Raw genomic sequence first — 7,595 nt, forward strand, 5'->3', positions numbered from 1 at the left:
GGCGTATGATGCTATGCCACCAGCATGTTACAATTTCAGTCAAATCAACAATCCTGAAAAGCCATTAGAATAAATACTTAAAGGATTATAGACCCTGCTAGAGGTTTTACATGTTTTAGTCAACCATTTTCCCAAGCATACATACATTTTTACTTTGATTTCCTTACTTTCAGAGTCATTGATTTTAATTCTTTCCACAGTGGTATGAAAATCAACTCGAAGCTTATTTAAGGTTGATCATCGATTACGATGAATATTTGGTTGGTTGAATGTAGGGATCCGTCAGTCTGATCTTCTCTCTCCTGGTACCAATGTAGATACCCAAACTCTGGGTATCAGCCGATACCGATTTGATACCTGAGCATATAGTGGTAAACAAGGTAATATTATGAGCTGCGGCACTAAATAGTGAGTCTGAGCTACTTAAAAACGTCTGCATCAGTATCAGGTGTATCGGATCGATGCATCTCTAGTTACAAGCTTAAATTTTGTTGTCAAAATACTGTTATCATCACACCACGCCACAGTTGAAGAGGACTTTCTTTGTTGATGTGTTCAAGGACACGCAGATATCTGAGAGAGAATAGAAAAATGTGGTATGTAGGGCTGCAACTAATGATTATTTTCATTATCGATTACTGTCAATGGTTGCATCTTTAAATATTTTATTTTGTCCGAATAACAATGCAAAACCCAAAGATACTCAGTTTACTATCATGTATGACAAAGAAAAGCATTAAATGATGATGATCTGAGAATATAAAACCTGCACATTTTTGGCATATTTGCAGATTACTAAATCGATAATTCAATTAAGAAAACAGTTGCCAACTAATTTTCTGTCCATCGACTAATTGATTAATTGACATAGTGTTGCAGCTCTAACGGTATGCTTTGGAAAAATCAGTATTGTAGAATATAAACAGTATGTAGTTTATGGGCTGAGAAAATGTGAGGATAATGTTATCATGACTCCTTTAAAAACACCCTGAGGCTGGAAGGCAGGCTGAGAGAGATGATTAATGCAAATTGACACATATTAAATTATAAAATATGATAAACATTAAGAATAAAGTGAGAAGAAGTTGCAATGTCCCCCCCCTGGCTCTGTATCATTCCTGGCTGTCATAACCACTCCACATAGATGTAATCAGGCTGAAATCACGCCTGAACTGAAAGACAACCCACTGAATGACCAGTTTAGCTCCCATGGTGACTGTTTAAGATCTCTGCCTGGGCCTATCAGACTTCACCACATGGCAGGACGGGAGCAGAGTGAAAGGTGTTGGTGGGATGTTTGGTGTCATATCATATCCATATTCATTCCATACGTTTGAAGTCGGAAGAGGGCGGCTTTAATAATCATGGCTACATGGTCTTCAAAGAGAGATGAGACACAGGGAAGAGAGTATAGAGTGAATGAGGAGCTTCAAAGGGTTTTATAGCATGCACTACCACATCCGTACACACACAGCAAAAACACACACGCACACACGTATATAGACTGTATTGTATTTACATATGATTGTCTATAACCAAAGACTTCACAGGAAGAGAGAGACGAGAACAAGTTGCTTCATGTGATAGACACGACAAAAATAAGTTAAAAAGTGTGACGTTTAAATTTAACAGGACTGCTGATTTGATAACACCTGAACAAATGCTCGTATTCGAATTGTTCACAGTGACACGAGACATACCGCCTGTGCGTGAACCCTGTTGTTTCTCATGCAAACAAGCATCCCGTGTTTTCTCTGCTCAACTGGCTGTTGGGAGTCCCAACTTGTAGTTGGATAAGCTCTGTGAGATGAAGGATTGCATCACATATTCACATCATACATTATTGGGTACAAGGAGTTGTAACACAGCAGTATGTCTTGGAATGAGCCCAGAAGCGCCTTGAAATTTTCCTAAAATCAATGCTAAAACCACACTGTGCGTTACATGACTTTACCTAAACAGATAAAAGTGATCACACAGTGAAATCTTACACTTTAAGGATGTGAGACTTTTTTTTTTATTTTACTTTTAATACAGTACTTACTAGTGATTAGCAATCAACAACTTTAGTGTGAATGTGAATTAACACACCAAAAGTCAAGTCAGTTTAATTTATACAGCCCAAAATAACATCTTTTAGGACACCCTTTCATCCTTAGACACACAATTCAGATCCACAGCAACTGATTTTAGAAAAAAAAACATATTTTCCTTTCATATTAATTAACTAATTATAACATTTAGCTTTAAATCAGCCCACTTTCAGCTTAATGACCAGATCTACCGAGGACAGATATGTGAAGGAGCGTTCACTTTGTCTATGGATGTAGTTATAACTACGAGCGCTGATGTCTCTCTCTCCATATGAGACACATGCCTCAAGCCAAAACAGCCTTTCATCCTCCCAAAGCCATGCATTATTGATGATTAGACCAGAGAGAGACACTGAAACACACACTGCGTTTCCCAGTGTGACGGCTGGCTGCCTGTGTGAATACGTGTGTGAATGCATGTCTGCGTGTGACTAAACAGGTGGGCTGGATTCTTTCACACAGGGTGCAAGTGATTAGCTGTGTAAATTGTCAGAGAGCCAATCAAAAAGCAGATGATGACAGTAAAGCAGCCATTGGCTCACGGCTACTACTATCATCATGACAACAACCTCTGTGAGCGACTACCATCTCCGAGCGTCTCCAGAATGTGAGCTTTGTGCTTCTTGTTGCACATAACAACATCTCACATGTGTGATGCCATCATTTCAAGCGTTTGCTGACGCAACACTTGTGTTTACAATGAACCCTGCAGCCTGCATCGACACATAGCAAACTTCTTCAGAGTACTTTTTATAACATATGAGTTCTCATTTCCTAAATTTGAATATAAACAACAACCAGACAGACCAATGTTCGCCAGTTAGGCAAAGTAGTGCAGGTTTGCTCGAGGGCATTTTAAACTCTTGAAAGAATTAATTCAAGCATCACATTTTTAATTAGCTCATGTATTTTATAGGAAAAAAAATGGAAAAACATGCAGCCAGTGTAATTTTAGTTAAAGAATAATAAGCTTATTTCATGCAGTTTGAGAAAAAAGCTTATGAGAAAGGTCCTTGCTTCAGTGAGCAGCTTTTCATGTATGAGCCATACACCATAAAATATCTCTTTCACTGTATGTTTTTGTTTTTAAAATAGTATTGAGGTATTATCATATCTTTAAGCATATTAAATGACATGATTTGCTTTCTAAGATAATCTGGGTCTGCAATTAGTAATTATTTTTGTTATTAATAAATCAATTTTGTCAAATAACTGATTCATCATTTGACAACAAAATGTCAGAAAATTAAGAAAATTACTCATAACAACAGTCAAAAAGCCAAAAATATTCAATTTACAATGATATAAAACACAAAAAAAGCAGCAAATGTGCTCATCTTAGAACCTGGAACCAACAAATGTTTGCCTGAATAATGAAAATGAATGAAGGGTTAATTGATTGTCAACATCTTTGGCAATTATTTTTCTATCACTCTGCTAATCAATTACTGACTGTTTCAGCACATGCAGGAAAGATTAATTATTTCAAGATTTTGTCCTTCGTGCCCTTCTCAGAAGAGGTGAACTGCACTGTCGAACTGTACACAACCACATTGATTCTTTCCCTTTTTATAGACTGTTTTAAGATTTAATATAAGACTAAAGTTGCTAAGATATAGGTTTAACAGTGCATTGGTTGGTTTTTGTCTGCATAATTCAAACAGAATAAGATGCGTTGTGATAAAAACAAAAGTGATCACATCATTCATGTGTAGGTTGATCTTTGACCAACATGAGGCGTGTCGTAGTTCGTTTTTTTATTTCTTGTACTTCACTGTGAGGAAATTGGAGACTACCTCACAAGGTATTCCATTCTCACCATTTTATCTTTATTCCTACAACCTGTCCTCAGCTGAAACTGAAGCAAATAAAATGTCACGTAGAAGTCAAGAATTATCTTTTTAAGTAATACAAGAATCAAACTTCTCTCACTGACTGGGCTGGTGGGTTGTTGCTGAGCCTGTGGGAATGTGCGGTACATTGATGTTTCCAATGACGAGCGCTGAGCTCCATTGATCCACTGGGGATGAGAGTGAGCTGTCAAAAGCTATCAGGCAAGTCAAAGACCCACTTTCAGCCCTGTGCAGCTGAAGTGAGCCTGATAGTGTCGGGGCACAAGGAAGAGCAGCTAAACCTCCCGAGGCAAATGCTTCACAGGGAAGAGGCACACACGCAGACGCGTCTTTGCCTTCAGAAGGTTAAAGGGGTCGTTTGCTCAATAAAGGAACATTACACAAATAACAATAAGGGGTTAGGATGTGTCAGACATTAGACTGTGTTTATTTATGCTGCCTTCAGGTCTATTAATCAAGTATTTGGTACAATTGTTTTTCTAAGAATTACTTTCCTTCCATTTTTCCTTAAATTTACTTGATATGTGTATTCAAATCAGGGCTGCAACTGCTGGATTATTTTTTCACTGTTAATGAATCTGATTCTGATTAACAATTTAGTCTATGAAATATCAAATAATAGTGAAAAAATGCCCATCACAACCTCCCAGAGCCAAAGATGATGTCTTATTTGTCTTGTTTTGTCCTATCGAACCCAAAGATATTCACTTTACAATGATATATCGTACATATAAAGAAAAGCAGCGATTCCTCCCATTTGAGAAGCTGAAACCAGAGTATTTTTTCACTATTTCCACTTGAAAAATTATTACTCACTCAAAATAATGGCGGATTGTGTATCTGTCGACTGACTAATCTTCTCAGCTCAAATGCAAACATCGTTTCATTTTAAATTTGGCGACAGCATATGAAACTCTACGCCTGTTATTTAAAGTGTGTTGAGTGTAGGAGTGTTGACTTTTTTGACAATAACACGTACCGTCTAAACTTCCATGGTGATGTCTACAGTGCTGTACCTATTCATAATACAACACAGTGACAGCAAAAAAATCATTGCATAAATACTAAAACTAAATGCAGGATTAATCTGGATTAAAACAAAGCACAGCTGTGAATGTAGGTGGAGCTACTATACTGTAGTTGTAACATGAGAGGCTGCTTCCATACAGTGCAATACAGTATAGTGAGTATCCTGTTTCAGCTATCATTCATCTATGTGAGGTCAGGACACCAACCACATCTGACTGCATTAATATTACTTATCTACCAATTAGTAGTAGTAAAGTACTGAGCCAAGTATACACTTATGTCTACCCACTTTGATATAACTATGATATAATATAATAGCATCAAACTACAGTCAATTGACCAAAAGTTGAATCAACTCCTCTCTAGAACAGTTTTAGAAAAACTGAACATTATAGCCTCTATAAAGGTAAAATTTCTTGCAAGGTTGTTGTATTAGACTTAGGTGTACTGTACCAAATGAACTTGCAACTTCAAGAGTTCAAAAACTGCATGCAGCGACACAATTGTGTTGTGTTGGTCACTTGGCCTGAATAGCAGACAGCAGATAAATGAGATGAGGTTTTTCTGCACTTTGTGATCTGCTACTGTACAATTTTGCACCACAGCTGATAGCATGCATGCAAGCAGACACACATCTCACACTCTCAGAGGGAAAAAAAAAGAGAGAGATAAACCACAGATTGTAGACACAGAACAATTCTCCAGATTGCTCAAATATCCCAGAGCTGCAGTAATAATCTGACTAGTAACACAGCACGACGTAAAACACTTCAGACTCTCAATCTCTCTTCGACACTTCATCCACAACAGCAGTCTGTGCAGCACACTACTGATTACAGTCAACTTGTAACCCTCCTGCTAATACTGCACATGGTACAGGGCACTTTTAATCAGCAAAGTTGCAACTGGAGAATAATCTTTCAAGCCTGTGTCGTCACAGACTGGCGAAAAGGGGAGCAAATCTCCTGATTTGCATGGACTTAAGAAAAGATTATGAAACAGCAAAAATGCAGTGCGTCAGACAAATTGTTTCCATCAAACCCTGTGGTTAACCCGTCTATTGCAGTTTCTTTGAAGCGTATGAGGGTTAACTCGCTCGCAGAAGCATGCAAATATTTCCGCACAAAAAGAAGTCTGTCATATGTAAAGTGTTGAGATTACCAATTCTTATCAGTATGACATTTAATGACAGGGAAATAGAGGTGACCAAAAACGAGATCATAGACTCAGCACCATTGTAGTGAGAATGCATCCTTATCTGAAGGATTAAAGAATAGAAAAAAATATGAAAGGTACCGTACTAGATGTCTAGTACTAGTGTGTGTGTTGGGAGGGGCACTTTAAAACGTAGAAAGTTGGCTTTCACAGGAAGAGGTTTAAGTGTTAAAGTATAGTGTTGGGTGGGTTTGTGGTGGTATTGCATTTCCCCAGCTGAGTGTAGGCGATTGTTACAGCACAAGCTATATGTGGTTTCACATAATTATTCGGAAAAAAATAAGTTGTTTTGGAAAAAAGTAGGCCTGTCATTCTATTAATTGCAACATGTATGACCTACTTGTGGATCTGGGACCTATTATGTAGCTAAATATTACTGCATGGGTTTGCAGCATTGGCCTGCAACCTTTTGGCACAAAATGTAGATAGCAGGTAGACAGTAGGGAGCATTCTGGTTATGTATTGAAAAGTGTATGCACTTAATAAATCCACTTAAAATGAAAACTTTCTAAATAAAACATGTTAATAAACAAATTCCACAAATGTACACAATGGTGACTTAAGTAGAAAGATTATTACAGCCATGACAAGAGTAGTACTGTTATTACTCTGAATGAGAGATTAGCTTAAATGGGAATGAGATACATTTTTAACCTGTAGCCAGATGTGGCGAGTCATAAAACAATATGATCCAACAACTTAAAAAGTATATTTATCAAAAAACAAACATTGTATTTCAGTGCATCTATCTAATTTTCATTTAAAAAAACAACCAAATACTATTAAACTAACTATTAAAAAAACATTTTATAGTTCATAGTTTACATATTTTAACTAATACCTCAACAGATTAAAATACCGATGGAGAGCGACTGAAGCGCTTTATATTGCAAAAAGTATTTCCTGCAGCGAGGTGATATTTCACTGCATTAAATAAGTTATCTGTCGACACAATTCAGCAGAAATCTCATCTTTGCATTGGAGGGAACATCACTCACCTTGCAGCGACGTGATGACAGCTCAGTAATGTTTGTGGAGTGGAGAAAAGCAGGAGTTTCGTCTCGTTTAGTTTACCGCGCTTTTGTAAAATCTTGATAACTTTACATAATTTAGGTAATGGAAGCACAGGGATGAACTCCGGCGTGCACTTTGGCAAATTAACAGTCATACATGGGCACTAAGTTGCCCAGTTCAGTCTATCATGATGCCGTCTCCTGGCTCTTTAAGCGGATAAAAAATAGCTTGCGCTGCATGAGTTTGTCGTTTAAGATTGGCTACACTCGCGCTATATAATTTTACACGGAACCAATCAGATTACAGAACAGGCGGCGCTGTGGTGCGTGTGTTGCATAGATAAAAAAAAAAAGAAACAGGTCCCGCTCGGCGGTGCTACAGCGAAAATAAA

At 37.6% G+C, this 7,595-nt stretch overlaps 1 protein-coding gene across 3 annotated transcripts in view; it reads right to left on the reverse strand.

Moving 5' to 3' along the window:
- The window catches only part of arhgap9 (Rho GTPase activating protein 9), a 42,249-nt gene extending 34,775 nt beyond the window's left edge, over window positions 1-7,474 (reverse strand). The window contains exon 1 of one of the 3 annotated variants that reach the window (XM_067586865.1): window positions 7,189-7,474. The gene's annotated coding sequence lies outside the window, so the exon portion shown is untranslated. The remainder of the gene's footprint in view (window positions 1-7,188) is intronic. The other 2 variants (XM_067586864.1, XM_067586863.1) reach the window with 2 other exon arrangements.
- Window positions 7,475-7,595: the final 121 nt, after the last annotated feature.

The sequence above is a fragment of the Thunnus thynnus genome, chromosome 4 (genome assembly GCF_963924715.1).
Source record: "Thunnus thynnus chromosome 4, fThuThy2.1, whole genome shotgun sequence".
Classification (NCBI taxonomy): Eukaryota; Metazoa; Chordata; class Actinopteri; order Scombriformes; family Scombridae; genus Thunnus; species Thunnus thynnus.